Below are 12028 nucleotides of genomic sequence, written 5' to 3'. Positions count from 1 at the left end.
TGTTTAAAATTATTCACAAAACATTTTTCCTCTTCTGAGTGGCCCAACAATTTCCAATTATTACATGCTTTTTCTTTGTCACTATGTTTGCAGCACATTTTGTTTTAAGTAATATAAGTAAGCCGATCATTGCTGTTTGTTTCTTCTTCAGTCATTGATTGCAGCCTTAGTATTGGGATAAAAGTCTTCTGTCAGTTGTGAAGTTGCTGCCTGATGTGGGATAATAAGAGTAGTGAGATTTTTTTAAATCAGTACACATTAAGGCACTGACAGAATTAGCAACATTCAGTTAAATGACTTGAAAATAAGCTGGCAAGAAACAATTTCCACTTATGGGATGCAGTGATTGATTCAAATAAGTGATTATGATTGTAAAATATTTAATGCTGATAATTTAAATATTATTGTTGATTTTGAGGAATATTGTTCACTTTGGTCAAAAAGCATTTTACACCAGAGAGCAATGTGGAAGGAGGATTATGCAAGGGGTGGGGGACGGGCAAACACTAAGGGACTATGTGGAAAGAGGGTTGTGCAAGGAGTGGGGTGGGTTAAGGGTAAGGGAACCTGAACCAAAATGGGACCAGCGTCCTCGCAGGGAGATTTGCTAATACCGTTGGGGAGGGTTTAAACTAATTTGGCAAGGGGGTACGATCGAGAGAGAAGATTCAGCCTTTTGGAGGTGTACCTCCAAAATTAGAAGAGACAGCAAGTGAATCAGGAAGGCATAGAAGTTATGGACCACTTAAGGAACAAGGGAGTTTGGCAAGATTTGATGGTATCTTAATGCAAGAAGTCTGACAACAAGGCAGATGAGTTAAGGGCATATAAATTAAACATGGGGGTATGATGTCACTAAAACAGAGGTAGGATTGACAACTCAATATTCTATATCGGATCTTCAGGCGAGCAGTGAAGGAGGTGAAAAAGGAGGGGGTGTCATAATTTTGATAAGGAAGTCAGTTACAGCAGTAAAGAGTTAGTGTCTTCAAATGAAGCCATATGGGTAGAACTTAAAAATCAAGAAGAAGCAATCAGATTGCTGGGAATGTTCCATAGGCCCCCTAATAGTCTGAGAGAAATAGAAAGCAGATATGTAGGCAAATTTCAGAGAAGTGTAAAAATAATAGGGAGTGATAGTGAGGGATTTCAACTTCACCAACGTTAACTGGGGTAGTCATAGTGTGAAAGATTTAGAGGGAGCGGAATTTTTAAAGTGCACCCAGGAAAACCTTTTAAGCCAGAATGTAGAAGATCCTACAAGAGAGGGGACGATGCTGGACTTCAATTTATGTAAGTGGTTGAAGTATCAGTAGGAGGATATTTTGCAGACATCGATAATAATTCTGTTAGATTCAAGATTGTTATGGAAAAAGACAAATGGGCCTGAAATCTAAGTTCTAAACTGGAGAAAGGCCAATTTTAATAAGATCAGATATGATTTGAGCATAGTGGAGTAGTAGCAGACACTTTTAAGTAAATCTGTGACAGAAAGGTGGGACGCATTCAAGAAGGAAACAGAGAGCATATAGGGCCAATATGTTCTAAGAAAGAAAAACAGTGGGACCAATAAATCCAGTGAGTCCTGGATATCGAGGGACATAATACAGCATTGGATAATGAGAAAAAGAGAGGCTTTTGGTAGATATCAAGGTCTCAAAACAGCAGAAGCCCTCGGGTATAGTATGTGGAAGAGGGAACTTAAAAAGGAAGTTGGGAGAACAAAAAGGGGACATGAAAGGATACTGGCAGATAAAATAAAGGAAAATCATAAGTTGTTTTACAAGTACATTCATAGTAAAAGGATAACTATGGAAAGAACAGGGCCCATTAAAGACCACAGTGGTAATTTGTGTGTGGAGCCGGAGGATGTAGGTAAGGTTCTAAATAAATACTTTGTGTCAGTATTCATGAGTGAAAGGGACATTGCGGGTATAGAAATCATGGAAAAGGACTGTGATACAATTAAAGTAGCCCCATCCCCAAGCACAGCACCCGCCATTTTCGCAAGGTGGAAGGCGGGGGGGGGGGGGGGGGGGGGGCAGGCGGGGGGGGGGGGGGGGCAGTTTTGGGGGTGGATTCCAAGTTGCACATCTGTGGCTCACTGAGGTTGCTGCCCATATTAAACAACAGCTGTCTCCAGTCATGTCTGATTTTTGTTAGCCAAGAGAGAAAAATAGCAGGCAGATCTGATAGGAGCCGGTCTAAGCTTTGTTGAGTTGCTTGAATAGGTAGGACATTCTTTTGGTTATGGTCACAGGACACCTTGGTGGTCAGGTATCCTTTTGTGTTGTTAAAAGTAGGTATGAATATATGCAAAAAACAAACTCATTGGAACTATCAAGCAGATTTGAACTGTCAAAACCAACTGTCTAAAGGAGCTGTTGAGGTATTTAAAACTCCCATCCTTTATTTGTGAATAAAACTGGAGTGTTAAAAAAAATCAATGCTTGCTATATCACTATCTTGACTTAAGCCTGAGGATTATCATTACTGGATTAGTGCTGCATGAATGATTTAATAAACTTCCATTATCACAGTGGAGTGTCTGCCATTTCAGTCATTTGACAGTCCTGAGTAGTTATCACCTCTTTGAAGTGGGACTAGGAATACTTGATTTTATAAGTAATTAAAGGAAATTAAATGTTTTTTAAAATCAGCATTTTCTTTTCAAATAGTGAATTCTTCAGTAGACCCATAAGAACTTTATTTGATCTCATCTTAACACAAATCCTGAGGTCTTTCTATGACAGATACTGGATGGATTGGCATAGTGTAAAGAAAAAGGATGGTGGGTGGGGAATGGAATGCTATGAGTTGGCATAAAGGGGCTATAAAGGGCCATGTAGAGTGGATGGAGGAAATAGCTTTCCAGAGATGCTCTAAGGAGCCATGGGAGGTGGGTAAATGACATGGGGAGTGTGAAGGTTGGAGGGATGTTATTGTTTTCATTTAAAATGTCAACGCAGTGCTGGAACACTGAGGCAAGCCATCCACCCAGCCCACATCCACACCCAGCAGCCTCTGCATAGTTTCCAAAAATTATGGCCTGAATGTTTGCTCTCAGGTCAGGTTGAAAGTGCACTGAATTCCCATCCCCCTTCTATTAAGTCCTGAGTCAGAATGCTTGTAGGCTACCTTCCCACCTAAAAGCTCCAAATCTTGTTGGGTTTGCCTGCGGCTCTCTGAAGTGGAGAGGTGGTCCCTCGTTCAAAGACACTATGTGCCCTACTGAGGTACCTGGAATCAGGAAGGTGGGGCCTCAGAGTGAGCCATCCTTGCTGGTGATCCCACACCTCCCTCCCACCATCTCCAATGACCAGCATTCCCCTTCCAGGGAACCCCACTTACCTGATTCCAGAGGATTAATTGTTGATTCCCAGTGCATTACTGGGAGTGGGCAGCTCTCCTCCTGGTGCTGCCGAACGACAAAGCTGCCAGCCTCAAGAATGGGATTTCTGCCCGACGTGAGCCTTACTTCAGTGGGAGCCCTGATGGTTTCGGAATAGTATCAAGCCTCCTGTGTAGAGGTAATGTGGAGCTCCCATTGGTTCTCCATTGGGTGGTTTCCATGTCCCTGCTATTAAATTTCACCCATAGCTTTGTAAAAGGTACTGATCTATTGAAGATTAAATAATCACTCATCAGGTTTATAAATCAACCGTCCATCCATATTAGTTCAGGTTTTAAGAATAGCAACACATGATTTTTATAACAAATTGCTTGGATTAAAGGGTTTCTCTCGATTTGAAATTAATGTTCTGCCTTGTGGTGCCCAGAAGTCCGAAATGACCATGCTATTTTAGACAAATGCAGTAGCTTTCATCCAATGTGTTGCAAATCAATGTTATTGTTGCCATGGTGCAGGTTGTAGTGCAGAGTGAGTGATGTGGTATTTGACAATATAGTTCCTAAATCATTTTAGAGTAATATAACAATATAACAGTACAGTTGGCATGAGTGTGAATTGATCCCCGGAACTCTTTGTATTAAAATTCTCATCGGGAACTACATTGATTTGAGGAATTTGCAAATACAGAATGACCAATTTTCTATGCAACCATTCCCAGACAATACAAGCCAAATATTATCTCGCTCCTGTTAGTGTATTTGTTTCAGAAATTGTGAAGCAAATAGGTTAAAAGTACACTTCCATTGATGTTTGACTCTGTATTTCTTAAATCAGTTTGTCGCATAACATGTTTTCAGGTTCCTATTCTTTTGAAATAACTTCCTCTTGAAAGAAATTTGAACCCTAAACGTGTCTCTCAGAATATGGTGCAAGTCCTGTAGGTGTCCTGTTCCTCTGACCCTGACATACTGTTTACCCCTGACCTTGCCAGCGCACAATGCTGTGCCTCACTCACTCCCTCTTGGTGTGTGTGATCCCTGTGCTCGCTGGAAGGATCAGCGCGGGAAGGCGAGCAGCTGAGATCAAGCTGCACATTGGGCTCCAGCGGGCGGGGGTAATGGCGCTTCATCTGGACGACTCCTTCCCTTACCAGAGTCTGCTGCCGAAGAAGGCGACGGGCGCCGCGTCTTTCCTCGCCCGGTACCCGGAGTACGACGGCAGGGGGGTTCTGATCGCTGTCTTGGACACGGGAGTGGATCAGGGAGCACAAGGACTGCAGGTAAAGGCAGGCGATCGCAAGCTAGGCCTCGTGAAGCCTCGGCCTCTCGTACACAACACAGCCACGTAGACTTTTAGAAGCAGCATTAAATCGACCACCATTCATCTTGGAAACAAGATATTATTATCTTACACCACATTTAATACATGTAAAATAGCATTTGATTACAACCCGGATGTGTTAATAAATTATTGGATGGTGGTGATGAAGACTTAACTGGCCTCTTTCAAATGTGCAGTTTTAACACTTTGCTCCTCTCATCACTGTGAGGTTATTAATTCGTGCATATTTATTCACTCATTTTGATATTCCCACTTAATTAGTATAGTATATTAGATAACTGGCTGGACCAAGTATACTGGATATTGAGTTCACTCTTTGAGACCAATTTCCTCTGTGCCATGAATAGTATAAGTTTATTATGACTGTTAGAAGATTGTGGAGAGATGTGTGTATGCATATATATACATACACACACACACGCCCTTGGTCAGCTGGCATTTGGGGAAGGGATGTGTATTATAACAGTACTTGTGCTCAATTTCCAGTGACCGGAAACTACAGGCTTTCCTCTTGACAGTGCTATGACAATGCACAAGCCGAATTTCATGTTTGATCTCGAGTGGAATTTTGCGATATAAATAATTTTTCCAGTCACCCTTTTATTTCTTAGCAAGGTACCAAGGTTACACTTTAATGTACGGTTAAAAAGTTGTATGAATTATTTCATCCTTCATTGCATATTGTTTATAATTGCCCGTGGAAGCAATTGATCTATTATATCATTTTGGAATAAACAGACAATGCAGTTTCCAATATGACCTCAAGAAAAATAAAGTTTTTTTTCAGGTTCCAAAGAATATTATGTCACCCTCTCCCCTCCACCCCTCTGCAAAAAAAACCAAACTTCCCTGCCTGCTGATAAGTCAGAAAATGAAGGGAGAGTGACAGCTTCCAAAAATTAGGATACCTTTTAAATGTGTTAATTAGGAACCCAGTTGTGTACTACATACAGCAAAATGAAGAACTGGATGTAGTTTGATCCTAAATTTCTAAAATTAGATTGGTAAGTTATTAAAGTGAAGTTGAGGTCATCATAGACTTTTGACCTTTTCATTTCACTCATTTAAGCACATTTTAAAGTGTAATTAAATTAGAAGGCCAAAATCTTGTTTTTAAATATTTTTACATGTATTGAACTGGAAATAATGCCTCATACACAATTATGGTTGATCATTCCAGTTACTTTCATGTAACTGTCACAGGACATAATGGATGTGAAAACTTAGAAACATTTTTGCTGCGGAAAGAGCTCATTTGGTCATCTTGGCCATGCCAATTGGGAAAATTGTCACCCAGTCCAATCTCTCCTTCCAGCTCTTGGTCTCGAGCCCTGTAAGTTAAGACGTTTAAAGTGCATATCCAGATTTTTCTTAAATGTGATGTTGCCTCTACTATGCTTCCAGGTGGTTAGTTCCAGAATCCCATCACACTCTGGTTGGCAAAATTGTATTGCCACTTTCTCTAATCTATAGAATGTATAGAACGTTGGTTCGGCCGCATTTGGAATACTGCGTGCAGTTCTGGTCGCCACACTACCAGAAGGACGTGGAGGCTTTGGAGAGAGTACAGAGGAGGTTTACCAGGATGTTGCCTGGTATGGAGGGGCTTGGTTATGAGGAGAGATTGGGGAAACTGGGGTTGTTCTCCTTGGAAAGACGGAGGATGAGGGGAGACTTAATAGAGGTGTATAAAATTATGAAAGGCATAGATAGGGTGAACGGTGGGAAGCTTTTCCCCGGGTGGGTGGTGACGTTCACGAGGGGTCATAGGTTCAAGGTGAAGGGGGGGAGGTTTAACACAGATATCAGAAGGACATATTTTACACAGAGGGTCGTGGGGGCCTGGAATGTGTTGCTGGGCAAGGTGGTGGAGGCGGACACACTGGGAACGTTTAAGACTTATCTAGACAGCTATATGAACGGAGTGGGAATGGAGGGATACAAAAGAGTGGTCTAGTTTGGACCAGGGAGCGGCGCGGGCTAATTGTTCTTTGTTTCTCGTTTCAAGGCTTCATTCTATGATCATCTTGCTGGTGCCAGTACAGAGCGAGACTGCGGATAGTTGGGAACCTGTCTCGGGGGCAGGGAATTCATATGGTGTTCGTGGAAGTGGAAATGAATAGGGTTGGGAAGCATTTTCCGATCAGGGCCAGTGTGATCTCCTGGACTCGTTTCGATCGCCTCAGGGGGTCGGAGAGGAATTTCCCAGATTTCTTTTCCCCATATTGGCCCTGGGGTTTTCACTCTGGGTTTTCGCCTCTCCCTGGAGATCACATGGTCTGGAATGGGGGGGTGGGGGTGAGTTAATAGGTTGTGATGAACAAAGCATCGTAGCTGTGAGGGACAGCTCGGTGGATAGGATATTAGTATGTAGATAGGCTGGAAAATTGGTCGGGGATCCTGGATTCAGGATTCAATCCTGGACCGGGGAGCGGCGCGGGCTTGGAGGGCCGAAGGGCCTGTTCCTGTGCTGTATTGTTCTTTGTTCTTTGTTCTAATCCTTCTGCCAATTTATGCCCCCTGGTTATTTCTGCAAACAGAAATTGGTCATTCCTATTGTTGGAGTAAAATTGAGACTGTTCAAGCCATTATTGTGACTTATAAAACTTTTTAAGCCATCATTGTGAATGTAAAACTTTTTAAGACAAGAAAAGTTGTGTATGTAACTTTTGCACTCTGTGGTTAAGCACAAACACTCGAGCCTTGACTAGTGACAAGCTGGGGTGAGCCATGTCTCATTTTTAGTGTAAAGGTGCAAAGCAAGCAGGAATAGTCAGACAGCAAAGGACAAGAATAGTTAGGTCGCTCAGGGGCAGATGGCCTGAAATTGGCCTAGAACAGTGAGGTATTTTCAACGAAATGTTATTGATAACTAACTATTGTCAAGGGGCACACTTGGCCAAAGTATGTAACCGCCGACGGCTGGATGCAAAACTGCTGATGTTTGCGATGTTTTAACGGATGTAAATGCACTTGCTGCCAAGCCAGATTGAGGAACTCTGCCCAGAGATCCTCCCAAAGCTTCGATTCAATAAACTGCATGTTGAATCTCAAGTCTGATCTCCGAGTGGTGACTTTTCCCACAACACCTATCGACGCCATCTAGGCTCTTCATACTTTTATACAATTGAGTTAAATCTGCCCTTAGGTCCTATTTTCCAAAGAAAACAACTCTAGCTTATCTCAAGGAGCTAATTACATAAGCTGATGTAAGCCTGCTATTCAAAAAGGGAGTTAGAGAGAAAACAGGGAACTATAGACCGGAGAGTCGAACTCTAGTTGCTAGAGTCTATTATCAAGGATTTCATAACTCGGCATTTAGAAGGCAGTGGTATAATCAGACAAAGTCAGCATGGATTTACAAAAGGGAAATCCTGCTTGACGAATCTATTGAAATTCTTTGAGGATATAACTAGTAGAGTTGACCAAGGAGAAGCAGTGGATGTGGTTTATTTGGACTTTCAGAAGGCTTTTGACAAGGCCTCACATAACAGACTACCATGTAAAGTTAAAGCACATGAGATTGTAGGTAATGTCTTGAGATGGATAGAAAACTGGTTAGCAGCAAGGAAGCAAAGAGTAATAAATGGGTCTTTTTCCGATTGGCAGTCAGTGACTCGTGGGGTTCTGCAGGGATCTGTGCTAGGACCCCAACTGTTCACATATATTAATGATTTGGAAGAGGGAACTGAGTGTATTATCCCCAAATTTGCAGATGATACAAAGTTGGGTGGGAGAGTGAGCTGTGAAGAGGATCCAGAAGTGGGGATCAGGATATTGAATTTGATGACCAGCCGTGATCAAAGTGAATGGTGGAGCAGGCTCGAAGGGCCGAATGGCCCATTCCTGTTTCTATGTTAATCTTCACTTGTAGCTAAAATTTCCTGTTCTTGGACTACATCAAATACTCTACCCTAGTTGACTCTCCTTGTTATTTCCTGAACAAGTTGAATCATATTAGTCTGAAATGAGACCTATCTTTAACAAATCCACGCTGACTGCCCCTGGCTGATGAGTACCTCGAAATGACAATTTATTCGGTTTCTCAGAATTCTTTCACTTGCCCACCATTGAGGTTTGGCTGACTGGTCTGTAATTACTTGTACTATCCTGTGTCCCTTTTAATACAGCAGTATAACATTAGCAGTCCTCCAGTAATACCCCTGCAGCAAGAGAGGATTGGAATAAGATGGTCAGAACCACTGCTATTTCTTCCCTTGCTTTAGCAGTCAAAGCAAAAATTGAAAAGTTTGACTGGTCCATTGGTGATGGTATTATTTGATGTCAAACAATTTTATATGTCTCTATGTGTATCATATCAGTTGTCAGGTACCTTTATATTTTTTAATTGTTATATGATGCAAAAAGGTTAAGTTAATTTTAGGTGAACTGAGCTGGATGGAATCTAAGCTTTATAACAACCGACAAAACTTAATACTTTTAAAGTAATTTTGATAGATGAAAATACGTGTCGGGGGATATGTAAATAAAAAGTCTTGTGTATGGTACACATTTCCTGTGCACAAATCTTTTAGGATTTTACCTCAACATTTATAATAACAGTTGGTTAAAAAAACACTGTAATTGGTTTCCTGTCAGGGTGTAATTGGTTTCCTGTCAGGGTGTAGATGCAAGTTCCTGCCTTTTGTGGTGCAAATTGATGAGCAGAGGCATTCTACCAATTTTCACTCAATGTGAAGGTAACTTTGATTTTTAATCAATCTTATCTCATTTAAATTTTTTAAAAATTATTTTCTTTTATTATTCTCTCCCTTGCCACCGTCTGAAATTCTTCACAATTCCTATCCATGATGCAGCCTCAAGTCATGGGCCAATTTTTTTCCGCCTTATTCAGCTTTGCATTGCAACTCTCGTGTCAGACGTAGACCAGGTTCAAGTTCCGTTCCTGTCCTCTTCCTCATAGACACTGTACTGTTCCCTTCTAACACTTGCCTCAGCTTTCTGCACATAATCAGCTGGGCAGCAATATGCACATTTTAAAAACATAATATTTCATAAACTTAGATCAACTTTTTTGATGAAATAACTTTTGTATGTATATAGACAGAGACAATCATTTACAGAGCATTTTTTAACCAGTTGCCCATTATAAATGTTGATGTAAAATCCTGGAAGTGTGTACCATACCCAAACTTTTGAATTATATGTCTCCCCAACATGTTTTTCATGCATCAGAATTACATCCAAAGCATTTAGTTTTATTGCTTATTATAAATAATTTAGATTCCATCCAGTGCCATTGTTTTTCATGTTTATTACTGACCATAGAACCATTGAAAATTACAGCTCAGAAACAGGCCTTTTGGCCCTTCTTGTCTGTGCCGAACCATTTTTTGCCTAGTCCCACTGACCTGCACTTGGACCATATCCCTCCACACCCCTCTCATCCATGAAACCGTCCAAGTTTTTCTTAAATGTTAAAAGCATTTACCACTTTATCCGGCAGCTTATTCCACACTCCCACCACTCTCTGCGTGAAGAAGCCCCCCTAATATTCCCTTTAATCTTTTCTCCTTTCACCCTTAACCCATGCCCTCTGGCTTTTTTCTCCCCTCGCCTCAGTGGAAAAAGCCTGCTTGCATTCACTCTATCTATACCCATCAAAATCTTATACACCTCTATCAAATTTCCCCTCATTCTTCTGCGCTCCAGGGAATAAAGTCCCAACCTATTCAATCTCTCTCTGTAACTCAGCTTCTCAAGTCCCGGCAACATCCTTGTGAACCTTCTCTGCACTCTTTCAACCTTATTTACATCCTTCCTGTAACTAGGTGACCAAAACTGTACACAATATTCGAAATTCGGCCTCACCAATGCCTTAGATAACCTGACCATAACACTCCAACCTTTATACTCGATACTCCGATTTATAAAGGCCAATGTACCAAAGGCACTCTTTACGACCCTATCCACCTGTGACGTCACTTTTAGGGAATTCTGTACCTGTATTCCCAGATCCCTCTGTTCAACTGCACTCTTCAGAGTCCTACCATTTACCCTGTACGTTCTACTTTGGTTTGTCCTTCCAAAGTGCAATATCTCACACTTGTCTGCGTTAAATTGCATTTGCCATTTTTCAGCTCATTTTTCGAGATGGTCCAAATCCCTCTATAAGCTTTGAAAACCTTCCTCACTGTCCACTACACGTCCAATCTTTGTATCATCAGCAAATTTGCTGATCCAATTTACCACATTATCATCCAGATCATTGATATAGATGACAAACAACAATGGACCCAACACTGATCCCTGCGGCACACCACTAGTCACAGGCCTCCACTCAGAGAAGCAATCCTCCACAACCACTCTCTGGCTTCTTCCATTGAGCCAGTGTCTAATCCAATTTACTACCTCCCCATGTATACCCAGCGACTGAACCTTCCTAACTAACCTCCCATGAGGGACCTTGTCAAAGGCCTTGCTGAAATCTAGGTAGACAACATCCACTGCCTTCCCTTCATCCACTTTCCTGGTAACCTCCTCGAAAAACTCTTAATAGATTGGTCAAACATGACCTACCACCCACAAAGTCATGTTTACTCTCCCTAATAAGTCCCTGTCTATCCAAATATTTGTAGATCCTATCCCTTATCACACCTTCCAATAACTTGCCCACCACCGACGTCAAACTTACTGTTCTATAATTTCCCGGATTTCTTTTGGAACTTTTTTGGAACAACGGAACAACATGAGCCACCCTCCAATCATCCGGCACCTCCCCCGTGAATACTGACATTTTAAATATGTCTGCCACGGCCCCTGCAAGTTAAACACTACCTTCCCTCAAGGTCCGTGGGAATATCCTATCCGGTCCTGGGGATTTATCCACTCTGATTTGCCTCAAGACAGCAAGCACCTCCTCCCCTTTAATCTGTAAAGGTTCCGTGACCTCCCTACCTGTTTGCCCTATTTCCGTAGACTCCATGCCCGTTTCCTCAGTCACTACGGATGCAAAAAACCATTTAGTATCTCCCCCATCTCTTTTGGTTCCATACACAGTCTACCATTCTGATCTTCAAGAGGACCAATTAAAATTCTCCTGAACACATTTTACAAACTCTACCCCGTCTAACCCTTTAACAGTATGCAAGTCCCAATCTACATGTGGAAAATTAAAATCCCCTACTATCACAACTTTGTGTTTCTTGCAGTTGTCAGCTATCTCTCTGCTGATTTGCTCCTCCAATTCTCGCTGACTATTGGATGGTCTATAATACAACCCCATTAATGTGGTCATACCATTCCTGTTTCTCAGCTCCACCCATAGGGCCTCTGTAGACAAGTTCCCTAATCTATCCTGCCTGAGTACCGCTG

General features: G+C 41.8%; 1 long non-coding RNA gene across 1 annotated transcript in view; it reads left to right on the top strand.

Annotated features, from left to right (window-relative positions):
* Positions 1 to 4326: 4326 nt before the first annotated feature.
* The window catches only part of LOC144499586 (uncharacterized), a 46822-nt gene continuing 39120 nt past the window's right edge, over positions 4327 to 12028 (top strand). Inside the window, exon 1 of the long non-coding RNA XR_013498868.1 lies at positions 4327 to 4631. This is a non-coding gene — a long non-coding RNA (uncharacterized LOC144499586). The remainder of the gene's footprint in view (positions 4632 to 12028) is intronic.

Source organism: Mustelus asterias, chromosome 10, assembly GCF_964213995.1.
Source record: "Mustelus asterias chromosome 10, sMusAst1.hap1.1, whole genome shotgun sequence".
Taxonomy (NCBI): domain Eukaryota; kingdom Metazoa; phylum Chordata; class Chondrichthyes; order Carcharhiniformes; family Triakidae; genus Mustelus; species Mustelus asterias.
This window is presented reverse-complemented; position numbering and strand designations above follow the sequence as displayed.